Genomic DNA, 21,244 nt, shown 5'->3' with positions numbered 1-21,244 from the left:
AAAAGGCATGGGTTTCTGAACCCAAGGCTCTCTTTCCTTACCGTGTTTCCTAGCAACAAAGTCTTTCTTATCATAACATTGATTCTTTGATTATGGGTTATCAAGGTCAACAGCAGGTTCAATTTCTATATCATTATCATTACTAGGTTGAGTATCAACATGAACATTATCATTAACATTATCACTAGTTTCATGTTCATTACCAGATTGTGTTTCAGCATCAGAAATAGAAGTATCATTGGGATTCTCAGGTGTGTCAGCATTAGGTTCACTAGAAGCATGCAAAGTCCTATCATTTTTCTTTTTCTTCTTTTTAGAAGGACTAGGTGCATCTATATTATTTCTCTGAGAATCTTGCCCAATTCTCTTAGGGTGGCCTTCAGGATACAAAGGTTCCTGAGTCATTTTACCAGTTCTAGTAGCCACTCTAACAACATAGCCCTTATCCTTACTATTCAATTCATTGAGCAAATCATTTTGAGCCTTAAGTACTTGTTCTACTTGAGTGGTAACCATAGAAGCATGTTTACTAATAAGTTTAAGTTCATCTTTTACATTAGCCATATAATCACCCAAGTGTTCAAGCATATCAGCACTGCGTTTTAATTCTCTACCAAAATAGGCATTGAAGTCTTCTTGCTTAACCATAAATTTATCAAACTCATCTAAGCATGGGCTAGCAAACTTGGTGAATGGGATTTCAGCTTTATCATATCTATAGAGAGAATTTACCTTTACTACCTATGTCGGGTTATCAAGACCATGTGTTTCTTCAATAGGTGATGGATTAAAACCATATATTTCTTCAACAGGTGGTAAATTAAGACCATGTATTTCTTCAGTAGGAGGTAAATTCTTAACATCTTTAGCTTTAATTCCCTTTTCTTTCATGGATTTCTTTGCCTCTTGCATATCTTCAGGACTAAGAAATAGAACACCCCTTTTCTTCGGAGTTGGTTTAGGAATAGGCTCAGGAAGTGTCCAATTATTTTCATTTGTCAACATATTATTCAATCGAATTTCAGCTTCATCTGGTATTCTTTCCCTGAAAACAGAACCAGCACAACTATCCAGGTAGTCTCTGGAAGCATCAGTTAGTCCATTATAAAAGATATCAAGTATTTCATTTTTCTTAAGAGGATGATCACGCAAAGCATTAAGTAATTGGAGAAGCCTCCCCCAAGCTTGTGGGAGACTCTCTTCTTCAATTTGCACAAAATTATATATATCCCTTAAGGCAGCTTGTTTCTTATGAGCAGGGAAATATTTAGCAGAGAAGTAATAAATCATATCCTGGGGACTACGCACACAACTAGGATCAAGAGAATTAAACCATATCTTAGCATCACCCTTTAACGAGAACGAAAATATTTTAAGGATATAAAAGTAGCGAGTTCTCTCATCATTAGTGAACAGGGTGGCTATAACATTTAATTTAGTAAGATGTGCCACAACAGTTTCAGATTCATAGCCATAAAAGGATCAGATTCAACCAAAGTAATTATATCAGGATTAATAGGGAATTCATAATCCTTATTATTAACAAAGATAGGTGAAGTAGCATAAGCAGGATCATATTTCATTCTAGCTTTCAGACTTTTTTGTTTAAGCTTAGCTAATAATTTCTTAAGATCACTTCTATCATTGCAAGTAAGAAAGTCTCTTTTAGTTTCTTCATCCATAACATAGCCCTCAGGCACAACAGGTAATTCATATTTATTAGGAGAGCCTTCATAATCACTTTCATCAGTGTTATCAGTTTCAATAATTTCATTCTCTCTAGCCCTAGCGAGTTGTTCATCAAGAAATTCACCAAGTGGCACAATTGTATCAAGCATAGAAGTAGTTTCATCATAAGTATCATGCATAGCAGAAGTGGCATCATCAATAATATGCGACATATCAGAATCAATAGCAGAAGCAGGTTTAGGTGTCGCAAGCTTACTCAAAACAGAAGGTGAATCAAGTGCAGAGCTAGATGGCAGTTCCTTACCTCCCCTCGTAGTTGAGGGATAAATCTTGGTTTTTGGATCTCTCAAGTTCTTCATAATGATAAGTAGATATAAATCCCAAGTGACTCAAAGAATAGAGCTATGCTCCCCGGCAACGGCGCCAGAAAATAGTCTTGATAACCCACAAGTATAGGGGATCGCAACAATTTTCGAGGGTAGAGTATTCAACCCAAATTTATTGATTCTACACAAGGGGAGCCAAAGAATATTCTCAAGTATTAGTAGCTGAGTTGTCAATTCAACCACACCTGGAAACTTAATATCTACATCAAAGTGTTTAGTAGCAAAGTAGTATGATAGTAGTGGTAACGATAAAAGTAACGGTAGCAAAAGTAATGTTTTTGGTATTTTGTAGTGATGATAACAATAGCAACGGAAAAGTAAATAAGCGAAGAACAATATATGGAAAGCTCGTAGGCAATGGATCACTGATGGAGAATTATGCCGGATGGGGTTCATCATGTAACATTCATAACCTAGGGTGACACAGAACTAGCTCCAATTCATCAATGTAATGTAGGCATGTATTCCGAATATAGTCATACGTGCTTATGGAAAAGAACTTGCATGAAATCTTTTGTCATACCCTCCCGTGGTAGCGGGGTCCTAGCGGAAACTAAGGGATATTAAGGCCTCCTTTTAATAGAGTACCAGACCAAAGCATTAACACATAGTGAATACATGAACTCCTCAAACTACGGTCATAACCGGAAGTGGTCCCGATTATTGTCACTTCGGGGTTGCCGGATCATAACACATAGTAGGTGACTATAGACTTGCAAGATAGGATCAAGAACTCTCATATATTGATGAAAACATAATAGGTTCAGATCTGAAATCATGGCACTCGGGCCCTAGTGACAAGCATTAAGCATAGCAAAGTCATAGCAACATCAATCTCAGAACATAGTGGATACTAGGGATTAAACCCTAACAAAACTAACTCGATTGCATGATAAATCTCATCCAACCCATCACCGTCCAGCAAGCCTACGATGGAATTACTCATGCATGGCGGTGAGAATCATGAAATTGGTGATGGAGGATGGTTGATGATGACGATGGCGACAGATTCCCCTCTCCGAAGCCCCGAACGGACTCCAGATCAGCCCTCCCGAGAGAGTTTAGAGCAACAAGCAATGAGTGAACGCATCGACAACCTCGCCATCGACTTGCGACTCTCCGAGCAATGTACAAGGGACTACTTCGACCACAAGCTCGACGATCACAAGCAATAGAATGACGCAAGAATGGATGAGATTCACGCTTTGTTGCTCAACCACTCTTCTTCCACTTTGTCTTCATCAAGAAGGAGCTCCTCAAGTCGACACTCAGACTTCACCCTCTCCGGCTCAAGTACACTGACATCGAACACTCTTCTACGTGTTGCATCCAACGATCGTCAAGCAAGCCTCAATCCTCTATGTGACACCAACTCTAAAGAGCACCGACAACGTCAAACCCAAGAGGCCTTTGCGTTAGCATGAGAAAGGCAACGACAACGCCAACATGAAGCCGAAGAGCGAGTGTGTCTACACCAAGAAGCACAAGATGCCGAGGCACAACATCAAGAGCAACAACTGTGAGATGCTCAAGCACTTGAGGTGCAACAAGCCCTCCAAGATGCAAGTCGAGCCGTAGCCAACCGAGGCTGACAAGCTCGTGAACATGAAGAAGCATGATAACCCACGAGTATAGGGGATCGCAATAGTTTTCAAGGGTAGAGTATTCAACCCAAATTTATTGATTCGACACAAGGGGATCCAAAGAATATTCTCAAGTATTAGCAGCTGAGTTGTCAATTCAACCACACCTGGAAACTTAATATCTGCAGCAAAGTGTTTAGTAGGAGAGTAATATGATAGTAGTGGTAATGATAGTAAAAGTAACGGTAGAAAAAGTAATGTTTTTGGTATTTTGTAGTGATGATAACAATAGCAACGGAAAATTAAATAAGCGAAGAACAATATATGGAAAGCTCGTAGGCAATGGATCAGTGATGGAGAATTATGACGGATGTGGTTCATCATGTAACAGTCATAACCTAGGGTGACACAGAACTAGCTCCAATTCATCAATGTAATGTAGGCATGTATTCCGAATATAGTCATACGTGCTTATGGAAAAGAACTTGCATGACATCTTTTGTCCTACCCTCCCGTAGCAGCGGGGTCCTAGCGGAAACTAAGGGATATTAAGGCCTCCTTTTAATAGAGTACCAGACCAAAGCATTAACACATAGTGAATACATGAACTCCTCAAACTACGGTCATCACCGGAAGTGGACCTGATTATTGTCACTTCGGGGTTGCCGGATCATAACACATAGTAGGTGACTATAGACTTTCAAGATAGGATCAAGAACTCTCATATATTGATGAAAACATACTAGGTTCAGATCTGAAATCATGGCACTCGGGCCCTAGTGACAAGCATTAAGCATAGCAAAGTCATAGCAACATCAATCTCAGAACATAGTGGATACTAGGGATCAAACACTAACAAAACTAACTCGATTACATGATAAATCTCATCCAACCCATCACCGTCCAACAAGCCTACGATGGAATTACTCACGCACAGCGGTGAGCATCTTGAAATTGGTGATGGAGGATGGTTGATGATGACGATGACGATGGATTCCCCTCTCCGGAGCCCCAAACGGAATCCATTTCATCCCTCCCGAGAGAGTTTAGGGCTTGGCGGCGGCTCCATATCGTATAACGCTATGAATCTTTCTCCCTGATTTTTTCTCTCCGAACACGAATATATAGAGTTGGAGTTGAGGTCGGAGGAGCTCTAGGGGGCCCACGAGGTAGGGGCCCCCCTGGTCTTGATCTTTTGCCAGTATTTTTTATTATTTCCGAAAATAATCTCCGTGAAGTTTTAGGTCATTCTGAGAAATTTTGTTTCTACACATAAATAACACCATGGCAATTCTGCTAAAAACAGCGTCAGTCCGGGTTAGTTCCATTCAAATCATGCAAGTTAGAGTCCAAAACAAGGGCAAAAGTGTTTGGAAAAGTAGATACGACGGAGACGTATCAAAGCACTTCGCGAAGAAGCTAACGAACGACGATTTCAAGCTTGCGTGCATCGTCAAGTTCCTCATGTTCCTCCTCGAGCTCGACAAGATCCCCCACAAGCTCGCCAAGAACATCAAGTTCATCAAGAGCGTGAAGACAATGGAAATCCTCCACGACAAGAGCAAAATGAGGTTGATAATCCTCCTCACCGAGAGCAACACGAGTTTGACAATGATCCACAACACGGGCGTCATCATCCCTGACCCGAACACAATGAAGAGCAACTCTATGGCAAGCTCAAGTTCACCATGCCCAAGTTCAATGGAAGCAAAAATCCCGAAGAGTATCTTTCGTGGGCATTGAAGGTCGACAAAATCTTCTGTTTGCACAACTATGAAGGAGAGAAGAAGATCGCAATGGCATCCCTTGAGTTCCAATACTATGTCCTCATTTGGTGGGAACAAGTTATCGAGCGCCGAGAGGCAAGAGGTGAACCACCCATCACTACTTGGGCGCAAATTAAGGATGTCATGAGAGCACGCTTCGTGCCTACCTACTACAACCGCGACCTCTTCAAGAAACTCCAACTACTCAAGCAAGGAACCAAAAGCGTTGAAGAGTACTACCAGGAGATGGAGATTGCCATGATACGAGCCAATGTCACGGAAGATGATGAGCAAACTATGGCATGTTTCTTGAATGGACTCAACCATCCTATCAAGAAGATCGCCGACTTCCAACCATACTCAAACCTCATCAAGCTCGTGCATCAACTTACAAAGCGGAACGTCAAGTGCAAGACGATTTCAAGTATGCCAAGTTCTCATCCAAGTCATATGGCTTCTCCAACACCCAAGCTTCAACAAATCCAACACCATCTACCAAGCCTTCTACAATCACCGCCGACAAGTCGAGTTACAAGAAAGCTTCGTCAACTCCAAGTCATCCTCCTACTACAAGAAACTTAAAGCCAAGAGCTTCATCATCCTCAACCCCAACCGATGAGACCGTCAAGACAAGTTCCTTCAAATGCTTCACATGCGGAGGCTGAGGCCACAAGTCCTATGAGTGCACTAACAAGCGGACCATGATCCTCAACAACGACAAAACTTACGACTCAATGAGTGAAGGAGAAATGGATGCTCTTGAGCAAGTCGCCATGCACCGGCATGTGAACGATGAAGAGGAACAAGTCTTTTGCGATGAAGATTCAAGTCCCGCTCTTTTTGTCTCCAAGGTCTTGACTCTCCAACATCACCAAGAACAAGACCAACGATGCCACATCTTTCATACCAAGGCCGGCATCAATGGACGATCCGTCAAGGTCATCATCGATGGAGGGAGTTGTCATAATCTCGCAAGTGAAGAACTTTGCTCCAAGCTCCAATTGCCCAAGATGAAGCACCCACATCCTTACAAAGTTCAATGGCTTAGCGACTCCGGCACTATCCAAGTCGAGCATCGAGTACAAGTCTCCTTCAAAATTGGCGCCTATGAAAACACTTTGGAGTGCGACGTCGTTCCAATGACCGTTTTCCACCTTCTCCTTGGACGCCCATGGCAATTTGATAGAGGAGTCATCCACAACGGCCGAACGAATCACTACATCTTCAAGATGAAGGGAAAGGAGTACGTACTTCGTCCCATGTCTCCAAGCCAAGTGATAGCCGACAAGCAAGCCACCCATCATGGAGGGAATAGTGAGAGAGCAAGCCACCAAAAAGAGAGTGAGCACCACAAGCCCAAATCGAGCGCCTCCACGATGAGCGAAAAGAAAAACTTGGTCCTATTTGCCACCAAAAGTGAGATAAGAGGAGTGTGTGAGAACCCATCTAGTGTCCTACACTACGTCCTTTTATGCAAGCACAATGAAACACAAGCTAACACCTCTCACACTCTACCTCTAGTGTTGTCTTCTCTTTTGCAGGAATTTCACGATGTTTTCCCCGATGAGCTACCTCCGGGACTACCTCCACTACGAGGCATCGAGCACCGCATCGACCTCATCCCCGGAGCACCGCTTCCGAATAAAGCTCCCTACCGTGTCAACCCCGAAGAAACCAAATAAATACAAAGGCAATTAAAGCATCTCATAGACCATGGACATGTGCGTGAAAGTTTGAGCCCTTGTGCCATCCCGGTCATTGTTGTGCCAAAACGAGACGGTAGCTTTCGCATGTGCTCTGATTGTAGACCTATCAATTCTATCACCGTTCGTTATAGGTATCCCATTCCACGCCTTGATGATATGCTTGATGAACTTAGTGGTGCAACTATATTTTACAAAATTGATCTTAAGAGTGGTTACTATCAAATCCGCATACGAGAGGGTGATGAATGGAAAACCGCTTTCAAAACCAAGTTTGGGTTGTATGAGTGGTTAGTCATGCCCATGGGTCTATCGGAAGCACCGGGTACTTTTATGCGTCTTATGAATCATGTCTTTCGCCCTTACATTGGTGTGTTTGTTGTGGTCTACTTCGATGATATCCTTGTTTTTAGCAAGTCTCTCAAAGAGCATATCACCCATGTCCGAACCGTTTTACAAACTCTTCAAAAAGAGTGCTCTATGCTAATATGGAGAAATTCCTTTTTGGCGTTGATAAGCTTGTTTTCTTGGGTTTTGTTGTTTCTTCTAAGGGTGTTCATGTTGATGAGTCCAAGATCAATGCTATTAAGACTTGGCCACAACCAACCAACTTGCAACAAGTGCGTAGCTTTCTTGGCCTTGCGGGTTTCTATCGTCGCTTTGTGAAAGATTTTAGCACCATTGCTTATCCTTTGCATGCTTTGAGCAAGAAGAATGTGCCTTTTGTTTGGGGACCATCCCAAGATATTTCTTTAAATGAGCTTAAGAATTTGCTTACTCATGCCCCCGTGCTTGCATTACCCAACTTTGACAAACCCTTTGAGATTCATTGCGATGCTAGTGGTAATGGCATAGGAGGTGTGTTAACGCAAGAGACCGCCCCATAGCTTACTTTAGTGAGAAACTTTTCGGAGCGCAACTCAATTACCCCATCTATGACAAAGAGCTATATGCTTTAGTGCGTGTTTTGCATGAATGGGAACACTATCTGCGCCGTCATGAATTCATCATTCATACCGATCATGAAACGCTCAAGTACCTTAAGGGCCAAACCAAGTTGAACAAGCGTCATGCTAAATGGAGTGAATTTATTGCGTCTTTTCCTCATATCATCAAGTACATCAAAGGTAAGGAAAACATTGTGGCGGACGCCCTTTCCCGCATACGCATGCTTGTTACTCAACTTGAGTTGAATGTCATTGGCTTTGAGCACATAAAAGACTTGTATTAGCATGACCCTACTTTTGCTACTCCTTATGCAAAGTGCTTGACGCATACCTCTTGGGATCGCTGTCACATAAAATACGGATATCTTATCAGAGCTAACAAGCTTTGCATCCCCGAGTCTTCTCTTTGTTTGTTGCTTTTGCAGGAATCTTGTGGAGGAGGCTTAATGGGACATTTTGGACGTGATAAGACTTTTGCTACGCTCTCCAAGAACTGCTATTGGCCCAAGATGTTTCGTGACGTCAATCGCTTCACCAACCGATGCTCTACATGTCGCAAAGCTAACTCTAAAGCTCAATCCCATGGCCTTTACATGCCTCTACCAATTCCATACCAACCATGGGAAGACATTATCATGGATTTTGTACTTGGCTTGCCTAGGACTAGAAATGGGAAGGATTAGGTATTTGTCGTTGTTGACCGATTCTCTAAGATGGCACATTTCATTCCTTGCAACAAGATAGACGATGCTTCACATTTTCCAATCTCTTTTGTAGGGAAATATTGCGTCTACATGAAATGACAAAGACGATCATCTTGGACCGCGACGTCAAGTTCCTTAGCTACTTTTGGAAGACCCTATGTGCCAAGCTCGGAATCAAGCTACTCTTCTCCATGGTGTATCATCCACAAACCGACGGCCGAACGGAGGTGACAAATTGCACACTCTCCACTCTACTTAGAGTACCCATCAAGAAGAACATCAAAGAGTGGGAGGAGTGCCTACCTATCGCCGAGTTCGCCTACCACCGCGCAAAACACTAAACAATTGGCAAGTCCCCCTTCGAGGTCGTCTACGGATTCAACCCTTTGTCCCCATTGGACATTCTCCCTCTACCACTACAAGAGCACATCAATATGGACGCAAGTGCACGCATGAACCATCTCAAGAAGGTGCATGAAGATAAAAGGCACACCATCGAGCGCCAAGTACAACGACTTGCGACCAAGCGCAACATCAACAAGCACCTCGTGGTACTCAACATTGGAGATCTTGTGTGGCTACTGAAGGAAATATGCCCTACAAGCAATAATAAAGTTATTATTTATTTCCTTATATCATGATAAACTTTTATTATTCATGCTAGAATTGTATTAACCGAAAACATAATACATGTGTGAATACATAGACAAACAAAGTGTCACTAGTATGCCTCTACTTTGACTAGCTCGTTGATCAAAGATGGTTATGTTTCCTAACCATAGACATGAGTTGTCATTTGATTAACGGGATCACATAATTAGGAGAATGATGTGCTTGACTTGACCCATTCCGTTAGCTTAGCACTTGATCATTTAGTTTGTTGCTATTGCTTTGTTCATGACTTATACATGTTCCTATGACTATGAGATTATGCAACTCCCGTTTACCGGAGGAACACTTTGTGTGCCACCAAACGTCACAATGTAACTGGGTGATTATAAAGGTGATCTACCTGTGTCTCCGAAGGTACTTGTTGGGTTGGCGTATTTCGAGATTAGGATTTGTCACTCCGATTATCGGAGAGGTATCTCTGGGCCCACTCGGTAATGCACATCACTATAAGCCTTGCAAGCATTGCAACTAATGAGTTAGTTGCGGGATGATGTATTACGGAACGAGTAAAGAGACTTGCCGGTAACGAGATTGAACTAGGTATTGAGATACTGACGATCGAATCTCGGGCAAGTAACATACCTATGACAAAGGGAACAACGTATGTTGTTATGCGGTTTGACCGATAAAGATCTTCATAGAATATGTGGGAGCCAATATGAGAATCCGGGTTCCGCTATTTCTTATTGACCGGAAACATGTCTCGGTCATGTTTACATTGTTCTCGAACCCGTAGGGTCCGCACGCTTAAAGTTCGATGACGGTTATATTATGTGTTTATGTGTTTTGATGTACCTAAGGTAGTTTGGAGTCCCGGATGAGATCGGGGACATGACGAGGAGTCTCAAAATGGTCAAGATGTAAAGATCGATATATTGGACGACTATATTCGGACATCGGAAAGGTTCCGAGTGATTCAGGTAGTTTTCGGAGTACCGGAGAGTTACGGGAATTCGCCGGGGAGTATATGGGCCTTATTGGGCTTTAGAGGAAAGAGAGAGGAGAGGTTGCGCCCCCCCCCAATGCCTAGTCCGAATTGGACTAGGGGGAGGGGCTGCGCCCCCTCCTTCCTTCTCTTCCATCTTCCCTTTCCTTGACTCCTACTCCTACTACTTCGAAGGGGAGGAATCCTACTCCCGATGGGAGTAGGACTCCTCCAGGGCGCGCCATAGGGGCCGGCCCTCTCCCCCTCCTCCACTCCTTTATATATATGGCCTGGGACACCCCATAGAGACAACAATTGATCTCTTGATCTCTTAGCTGTGTGCGGTGCCCCCCTCCACCATAATCCAGCTCGATCATATCGTAGCGATGCTTAGGCGAAGCCCTGCGTCGGTAGAACATCATCATCATCACCACGCCGTTGTGCTGACGAAACTCTCCCTCAACACTCGGCTGGATCGGAGTTCGAGGGACGTCATCGAGTTGAACGTGTGCAGAACTCGGAGGTGCCGTGCGTTCGGTACTTGATCGGTCGGATCGTGAAGACGTACGACTACATCAACCGCGTTGTGCTAACGCTTCCGCTTTCGGTCTATGAGGGTACGTGGACACACTCTCCCCTCTCGTTGCTTTGCATCACCATGATCTTGCGTGTGCGTAGGAATTTTTTTGAAATTACTACGTTTCCCAACAATGGTATCAGAGCCAGGTTTTATGGTTGATGTAATATGCACGAGTAGAATACAAGTGAGTTGTCGATGATATAAGTCATACTGCTTACCAGCATGGCACACTTTGGTTCGGCGGTATTGTTGGATGAAGCGGCTCGGACCGAAATTACGCGTACGCTTACGCGATACTGGTTTTACCGCCGTGCTATTCACATAGGTGACTAGCGGGTGTCAGTTTCGCCATCTTTAGTTGAACCGAGTGTGGCTATGCCCGGTCCTTGAGAAGGTTAAAACAGCACTAACTTGACAAACTATCGTTGTGGTTTTGATGCGTAGGTAAGAACGGTTCTTGCTCAGCCCATAGCAGCCACGTAAAACTTGCAACAACAAAGTAGAGGACGTCTAACTTGTTTTTGCAGGGCATGTTGTGATGTGATATGGTCAAGACGTGATGAGATATAAGTTGTTGTATAAGATGATCATTTTTTGTTGAAGTTATCAGCAACTGGCAGAAGCCATATGGTTGTCTCTTTATTGCATAAGATGCAAGCGCCAAATAATTGCTTTACTTTATCGCTATGCGATAGCAATAGTTGCAAGAGAAATAGTTGGCGAGACGAGCATGTGAAGACACATTGATATAGATCAAGATGATGGAGATCATGGTGTCATGCCAGTGATGATGGAAATCATGATGATGCTTTGGAGATGGAGATCAAAGGCACAAGATGATGATGGCCATATCATGTCACATATTTTGATTGCATGTGATGTTTATCTTTTATACATCTTATTTTGCTTAGTTCGATGGTAGCTTTATAAGATGATATCTCACTAATTATCAAGGTACAAGTGTTCTCCTTGAGTATGCACCGTTGCGAAAGTTCTTCATGCTGAGACACCACGTGATGGTCGGGTGTGATAGGCTCTACGTTCAAATACAACGGGTGCAGAACAGTTGCATATGCGGAATACTCAGGTTAAACTTGACGAGCCTAGCATATAACAGATATGGCCTCGGAACACTGAGACCGAAAGGTCGAGCGTGAATCATATAGTAGATATGATCAACATAGTGATGTTCACCATTGAAACTACTCCATCTCACGTGATGATCGGACATGGTTTAGTTGATTTGGATCATGTGATCACTTAGAGGATTAGAGGGATGTCTATCTAAGTGGGAGTTCTTAAGTAATATGATTAATTGAACTTAAATTTATCATGAACTTAGTCCTGGTAGTATTAGCATATCTATGTTGTAGATCAATAGCTCGCGTTTAGCTCCCCTGCTTTATTTTTGATATGTTCCTGGAGAAAACTAAGTTGAAAGATGTTAGTAGCAATGATGCGGATTGGATCCGTGATCTGAGGTTTATCCTCATTGCTGCACAGAAGAATTATGTCCTTGATGCACCACTAGGTGACAAACCTATTGCAGGAGCAGATGCAGATGTTATGAACGTTTGGCTTGCTCAATATGATGACTACTTGATAGTTTAGTGCACCCTACTTAAACGGCTTAGAATCGGGACTTCAAAGACGTTTTGAACATCATGGACCATATGAGATGTTCTAGGAGTTGAAGTTAATATTTCAAGAAAATACCCGAGTTGAGAGATATGAAGTCTCCAACAAGTTCTATAGCTAAAAGATGGAGGAGAATAGCTCAAGCAGTGAGCATGTGCTCAGATTGTCTGGGTACTACAATCGCTTGAATCAAGTGGGAGTTAATCTTCCAGATAAAATAGTGATTGACAGAATTCTGTAGTCACCATCACCAAGTTAGTAGAACTTCATGATGAACTATAATATGCAAGGGATAACGGAAACGATTCCCAAGCTCTTCGTGATGCTGAAATCGAGGAAGGTAGAAATCAAGAAAAGCATCAAGTGTTGATGCTAAACAAAACCACTGGTTTCAAGTAAAGGGACAAACGAAATAAAGGGGAACTTCAAGAAGAACGGAAAGCAAGTTGCTGCTCAAGTGAAAAAACCCATGTCTGGACCTAAGCCTGAAACTGAGTGCTTCTACTTCAAAGGGACTGGTCATTGGAAGAGGAACTACCCCAAGTAATTGGCGGATAAGAAGGATGGAAAAGTGAACATAGGTATATTTGATATACATGTTATTGATGTGTACTTTACTAGTGTTTATAGCAACCCCTCAGTATTTGATACTAGTTCAGTTGCTAAGAATAGTAACTCCAAACGGGAGTCGCAGAATGAACAGAGACTAGTTAAGGGTGAAGTGACGATGTGTATTGGAAATGGTTCCAAGATTGATATGATCATCATCGCACACTCCCTATACTTTCAGGATTAGTGTTAAACCTAAAATAAATGTTATTTAGTGTTTGTGTTGAGCATGAATATGATTGGATCATGTTTATTGCAATCCGGTTATTCATGTAAGTTAGAGAATAATTGTTGTTCTGTTTACATGAATAAAACCTTCTATGGTCAAACACCCTATGAAAATGGTTTGTTGGATCTCGATCATGATGATACACATTTTCATAATATTGAAGCCAAAAGATGCAAATTTAATAATGATAGTGCAACTTATTTGTGGCACTGCCGTTTTGGTCATATTGGTGTAAAGCGCACGAAGAAAATCCATGCTGATGGGCTTTTGGAATCACTTGATTATGAATCAGTTGATGCTTGCGAACCATGCCGCATGGTCAAGATGACTAAGACTCCGTTCTCCGGAACAATGGAGCGAGCAATAGATTTGTTGGAAATCATACATACTGATGTATGTGGTCCGATGAATATTGAGGCTCGCGGCAAGTATCATTATTTTCTGATCTTCACAGATGATTTGAGTAGATATGAGTGTATCTACTTGATGAAACACAAGTCTGAAACATTTGAAAAGTTCAGAGAATTTCAGAGTGAAGTGGAGAATCATTGTAACAAAAATAAAAGTTTATATGATATGATCGCAGAAGTAAAATATTTGAGTTACGAGTTTGGCCTTCAGTTAAAACAATGTGAAATAGTTTCACTACTCATGCCACATGGAACACCACAGTGTAATGGTGTGTCCGAACGTCGTAACCGTACTTTATTAGATATGGTGCGATCTATGTGGTCTCTTACCGATTTACCACTATCGTTTTGGGGTTATGCATTAGAGACAGCTACATTCACGTTAAATTGGGCACCATCTAAATCCATTGAGACGACACCGTATGAACTATGGTTTGGCAAGAAACCTAAGCTGTCGTTTCTTAAAGTTTGAGGTTACAATGCTTATGTGAAAAAGTTTCAACCCAATAAGCTCAAACCCAAATCGGAGAAGTGCGTCTTCATAGGATACCCAAAAGAAAATGTTGGGTACACCTTCTATCACAGATCCGAAGGCAAGATATTCATTGCTGAGAATGGATCCTTTGTAGAGAAGGAGTTTCTCTCGAAAGAAGTGAGTGGGAGGAAAGTAGAACTTGATGAGGTAAATGTACCTGCTCCCTTATTGGAAAGTAGTTCATCACAGAAATCTGTTCCTGTGACTACTGCACCAATTAGTGAGGAAGCTAATGATGATGATCATGTAACTTCAAATCAAGTTACTACTGAACCTCGTAGGTAAACCAGAGTGAGATCCGCACCAGAGTGGTACGATAATCCTATTCTGGAGTTCATGTTACTTGACCATGACGAACCTACGAACTATGAGGAAGCGATGATGAGCCCAGATTCCGTGAAATGGCTTGAGGCCATGAAATCTGAGATGAGATCCATGTATAAGAACAAAGTATGGACTTCGATTAACTTGCCCAAAGATCGGCAAGCCATTGAGATTAAATGGATCTTCAAGAGGAAGACAGACGCTGATAGTATTGTTACTATCTACAAAGCTAGAATTTTCGCAAAAGGTTTTCGACAAGTTCAAGGTGTTGACTACGATGAGAGTTTCTCACTCATATCTATGCCTAAGTCTGTTCGAATCATGTTAGCAATTGCCACATTTTATGAAATCTGGCAAATGGATAAACAAAACTACATTCCTTAATGGATTTATTAAAGAAGAGTTGTATATGATGCAACAAGAAAGTTTTGTCAATCCTAAAGGTGCTAACAAAATATGAAAGCTCCAGCGATCCATCTACGGACTGGTGCAAGCATCTTGGAGTTGGAATATATGCTTTGATAAGTTGATCAAAGCATAAAGTTTTATACAGACTTGCGGTGAAGCCTGTATTTACAAGAAAGTGAGTGGGAGCACTACATCATTTCTGATAAGTATATGTGAATGGCATATTGTTGAACGAAGATAATGTAGAATTATTTTGCAAAGCATAAAGGAGTATTTGAAAGGAGTTTTTCAAAGAAAGACCTCGGTGAAGCTGCTTACATATTGAGCATCAAGAACTATAGAGATAGATCAAGACGCTTGATAAGTTTTTCAATGAGTACATACCTTGACAAGATTTTGAAGTAGTTCAAAATGGAACAGTCAAAGAAAGAGTTATTGCTTGTGTTACAAGGTGTGAAACTGAGTAAGACTCGAAGCCCGACCACGGCAGAAGATAGAAAGAGAATGAAAGTCATTCCCTATGCCTTGGCCATAGGTTCTATAAAATATGCCATACTGTGTACCAGATCTATTGAATACCCTACACTGATTTTGGTAAGGGAGTACAATAGTGATCTAGGAGTAGATCACTAGACAGCGGTCAAAATTATCCTTAGTGGAATAAGGATATGTTTCTGATTATGGAGGTGACAAAAAAAGGTTTGTCGTAAAGGGTTACATCGATGCAAATTTTGACACTGATCCAGATGACTCTAAATCTCAATCTGGATACATATTGAAAGTGGGAGCAATTAGCTAGAGTAGCTCCGTGCAGGGCATTGTTGACATAAAAATTTGCAAAATACTTATGGATCTGAATGTGCCAGACCTGTTGACTAAACTTCTCTCACAAGCAAAACATGATCACACCTTAGTACTCTTTGTGTGTTAATCACATAGCGATGTGAACTAGATTATTAATCTAGTAAACCCTTTGGGTGTTGGTCACATGTCGATGTGAACTATGGATGTTAATCACATGGTGATGTGAACTATTGGTATTAAATCACATGGCGATGTGAACTAGATTATTGACTCTAGTGCAAGTGGGAGACTGAAGGAAATATGCCCTAGAGGCAATAATAAAGTTATTATTTATTTCCTTATGTCATGATAAATGTTTATTATTCATGCTAGAATTGTATTAACCGGAAACATAATACATGTGTGAATACATAGATAAACAGAGTGTCACTAGTATGCCTCTACTTGACTAGCTCGTTGATCAAAGATGGTTATGCTTCCTAACCATAGACATGAGTTGTCATTTGATTAATGGGATCACATCATTAGGAGAATGATGTGATTGACTTGACCCATTCCGTTAGCTTAGCACTTGATCGTTTAGTTTGTTGCTATTGCTTTCTTCATGACTTATACATGTTCCTATGACTATGAGATTATGCATCTCCCGTTTACCGGAGGAACACTTTGTGTTCCACCAAACATCGCAACGTAACTGGGTGATTATAAAGGTGCTCTACAGGTGTATCCGAAGGTACTTGTTGGGTTGGCGTATTTCAAGATTAGGATTTGTCACTCCGATTGTTGGAGAGGTATCTCTGGGCCCACTCGGTAATGCACATCACTATAAGCCTTGCAAGCATTGCAACTAATGAGTTAGTTGTGGGATGATGTATTACGGAACGAGTAAAGAGACTTGCCGGTAACGAGATTGAACTAGGTATTGAGATACCGGCGATTGAATCTCGGGCAAGTAACATACCGATGACAAAGGGAACAACGTATGTTGTTATGCGGTTTGACCGATAAAGATCTTTGTAGAATATGTGGGGGCCAATATGAGCATCCAGGTTCCGCTATTGGTTATTGACCGGAAACATTTCTCGGTGATGTCTACATTGTTCTCGAACCGGTAGGGTCCGCATGCTTAAAGTTCGATGACGATTATATTATGAGTTTATGTGTTTTGATGTACCGAAGGTAGTTTGGATTCCCGGATGAGATCAGGGACATGATGAGGAGTATCGAAATGGTCGATACGTAAAGATCGATATATTGGACGACTATATTCGGACATCGGAAAGGTTCCGAGTGATTTGGGTATTTTTCGGAGTACCGGAGAGTTACGGGAATTCGCCGGGGAGTATATGGGCCTTATTGGGCTTTAGGGGAAAGAGAGAGGAGAGGCTGCACGCTCGCCAATGCCTCGTCCGAATTGGACTAGGCGGAGGGGCTGCGCCCCCTCCTTCCTTCTCTTCCCTCTTCCCTTTCCTTGACTCCTACTCCTACTACTTGGAAGGGGAGGAATCCTACTCCCGGTGGGAGTAGGACTCCTCCAGGGCGCGCCATAGGGGCCGACCCTCTCCCCCTCCTCCACTCCTTTATATACGTGGCCAGGAGGCACCCCATAGAGACAACAATTGATCTCTTGATCTCTTAGCCATGTGCGGTGCCCCCCTCCACCATAATCCACCTCGATCATATCGTAGCGGTGCTTAGGCGAAGCCCTGCGTCGGTAGAACATCATCATCGTCACCATGCTGTCGTGCTGACCAAACTCTCCCTCAACACTCGGCTGGATCGGAGTTCGAGGGACATCATCAAGCTGAACTTGTGCAGAACTCGGAGGTGCCGTGCGCTCGGTACTTGATCGGTCGGATCGTGAAGACGTACGACTACATCAACCGCGTTGTGCTAACGCTTCCGCTTTCCGTCTATGAGGGTACGTGGACACACTCTCCCCTCTCGTTGCTATGCATCACCATGATCTTGCGTGTGCGTAGGAAATTTTTTAAAATTACTATGTTTCCCAACAGCTAGACCTTCGCAAGGACCGCTTCCCCAACAAACCAAGTCCAAACTTCGACCACACGCAGATGGACCCTTCAAGGTGCTCGAATGCTACAACAACAACGCCTCCAAGATCGACATCCCATGCGGAAAGTATTCCGTGAGCGACATCTTCAACATCAAAGATCTCTCGCCCTACCATGGTGATGAGGATTTCGATCCGAGGACGGATCTTCCCCAAGGGAGGGGAGATGATGCGGAGCATCCCACGATCATCCCCATGGACGCACCTACACCTCCAACGACACCACTTGGACCAATGAAAAGAGCCCGAGCCAAGGCTATCAAAGATAAGGTGAACTCACTCCTCTCCGAACTTCCACTTTCTATGCATGAGACATGGCTACTACCTAAGTCCGAGATGTTGTGCATGATTAGGTACCAAGAGGACCCTCCCGAAAATGCACGTGAAGATGTACAAGTCCCCAAGTTCACGGATGAAGAGAACCGACGGAAGGAGTCAAGATCAACTCCCAAGCCCTGGACATCCGGCCATGGCCCCGGATATCCGACCCCTGGAAGTATCTATGGCAGCAAGGAGCTAGCGGCCAATTCTACAGGGCCCGGACATCCGGCCCCGGCCCGGAAATCCGGCGTCCTGCCCGGATATCCGGACTCCACCTATCCAGAAGGTAGCAAGACCACCCCCGCCAGCCCGGACATCCAGCCCCGTCTGTCTGCGGACAGTAAAGGGCCGAGGACCATGTACCCCTTTCACCCCTAGACTACAAATACTCTCCCTGTCCTTCTTTCTAGGGTTATCATTGGTTTAGCTCATATTTAGAGATAGAGCATTGCTGATCCACATCAGATCTACTCCACGAGAGAGACCGCGGCCCCTCTTCGGAGAAGATCCCTTTGGATTCAAGACCTCCTTGCGGAGAAGAACATCAAGAGCTCCTCATGGAGAAGACCGGCTACCTTTGTATCGTCCTTAGTTGTCCGTGGATCGTGTGATCTCTTATGTACCTGAGGATCTAGCACATGTGTGACTATTTCGTGTTGGTTTAGTGATTTTCCCGTGTTTCCTCTCGTGTTTCCCCTCGTTTCCCCTTGTGTTCTTCGTGTTCATCGCTGGATCCACTCCTTTCGTGAAAGATCGGCCGGTTAGGGTTCTACCCTACATCATAAGTTCCAGAAGCAAATTGTTCGAGGAGAAACCAAGTGAAAGATTAAAGCAAAAACACCCTGCAAACCCCGATAAACTATCACTCGATGTAATTCTCCCCCTTTTGTCAACAAGTGTCAGAAAGGAAAGAGAAGACACACGAGGAATTACTCCGAGGCAGTATCTTCTGAATTAAAATTGAAACCACTCATAGAATCAGAGTCAGAGGAATGTGGAATGGTCGAGGAAGAAGCGGGAGTAGCAGTATTGGCCTTGGAGGGCTTGGATGGATGGACATCAGGCTTGAAAATGCGACTGCTAGCTGTATATGCAATCTCATCATCGTGATTAACAAACAGCAGATCTGTTGAAGCAGAATGTTGTGGGGGAACTGTAGTTTGTCTTCGGATACGCGGTACTTCAAGCAAGTCTAGATAATCATATTCCTTGAATAGGCCCTTCTTGGCTAGATCCTTGTGAGAGTAATGCTTCCGCAACAAAGTCCATGATCGCTTTCTTGCATCCTTTTCATGTAGTAGAATTTGATGAGTGTGATTGTGAATAAGATCCAGCTCAGTCATCAATTCCACCTTTTCCTTTCTGTCCATCTTGATGTGCCTTTCCAAAGTCGGTTGTGTGCAAATACAAATCTCATAGATTGAGGGATTTTCTTCACGAGGGATTTCAATCATGGCTTCTTTAACCTTTGGTGCATTTTCAGAAGCAGACGCGTTAGCAATAGCATCGACCGGTTCCTTCCCTTTTTTGTTATCCTTCACCACACACAGAGTGTCACGAACAGGTGGCATGAAAACTTTTGGCTCATAAGCCCGGAAGAATTTCTCATGTGTAAGATTCTCAATGGCAAACATAATCCACGGATCATATGGTTTCAGCGATTGAGGGCTATCTACAGCACATGCCAGGTTTTGAATGAAGAGGTCAAGAATGTCAAACTCGATTCCCTGAGATATTGCAACAAGAGCATTTCCGATGATGCCTTTGATGGAGTTGGGCCGGTTTGTTGGTGTGATGGTATTACACAAAATGTGGAATAAAACTTTGTTTAGGCCAGCTTCTTTGGATCAACTTCCATGCATTCATTGCCCACGATGGTGGGATCCATCAAGACATGGAGTTGGGCATCAGATACTTCCCAGAAATGCAACATGTGTTCTCTATCATTCTCAAATTCGCAGCGAGGAAAATTTATCAGGGCCAGAAAATGATCCGCTGAGCATTTGATTCTTTCTCTGCCAATCATCCACTCAAGTGTCCAAGTTGAAGGATTTGCCATTTCTCATGTGATGTATAGCATGTCATAGAAGTGAAGAATAACTTCATTGTTCCGTCCATAGTTGAAACGCATGAATCCCTTCAGGAGAGCATGTTCAATATGATCAAGTGTAGTGTGGAAACAGGGCATATTTTTGAGCTTGGCGAAGTTCAATATCTTATGACTCAAAATCATGTGCTTGCCAAACAGGATTCGAGCATATTAGATTGCTTGCTCTTCTGTCCAGAACCTGGGGGGTAATGATGTCCTTTCTCCTTCATACGGGCTGACCCTCAAGAATGCAAGCTTCACAGAATGAAGCTGTTCATTGAACATGGGGCCATTGGGGCCATACTCAGCTGAAAATAGTGGAAATGATTCCTGAGGATTTTTCCGATAAACTTCTTCACTAATTTCCATCGGTTGAATAACATCGGCGGCTGGCGCATTTGTCGGGGTGTGGGGTTCCGGCAAACCCTTAAGGTTCGAACACTGGGGTGCGCGCGAAGTCTTTCCCTCCAACCGATCTACGCTCTAGCTCGCTAGGATCCTGTGGACGAACTCGACGGACTCACAACCCAGAAGGACGCAGGGTTTATACTGGTTCGGGCCACCGTTGTGGTGTAATACCCTACTCCAGTGTGGTGGTGGTGGATTGTCTCTTGGGCTGATGATGTTCAATACAAGGGAAGAATGGCCTCCTGAGGTTGAGGCGTTCTTGAGCTCGGTGAGCTTGTGTGCATGGGGGTGGTCTCTCTAGCCAAGATCAGATCCTCCCCTCCACTGTGGTGGCTAGTCCTATTTATAGAGGCCCTGGTCCTCTTCCCAAATATCGAGTGGGAAGGGAGCCAACAATGGCGGGCTAATTTGAAGGGGGAAGCTAGTACAAGCTATCCTGA

Source organism: Triticum urartu, chromosome 2A (genome assembly GCF_056163025.1).
Source record: "Triticum urartu cultivar PI428250 chromosome 2A, HENAU_Tu73, whole genome shotgun sequence".
Classification (NCBI taxonomy): Eukaryota; Viridiplantae; Streptophyta; class Magnoliopsida; order Poales; family Poaceae; genus Triticum; species Triticum urartu.
Note: the sequence above shows the minus strand (reverse complement) of the source record.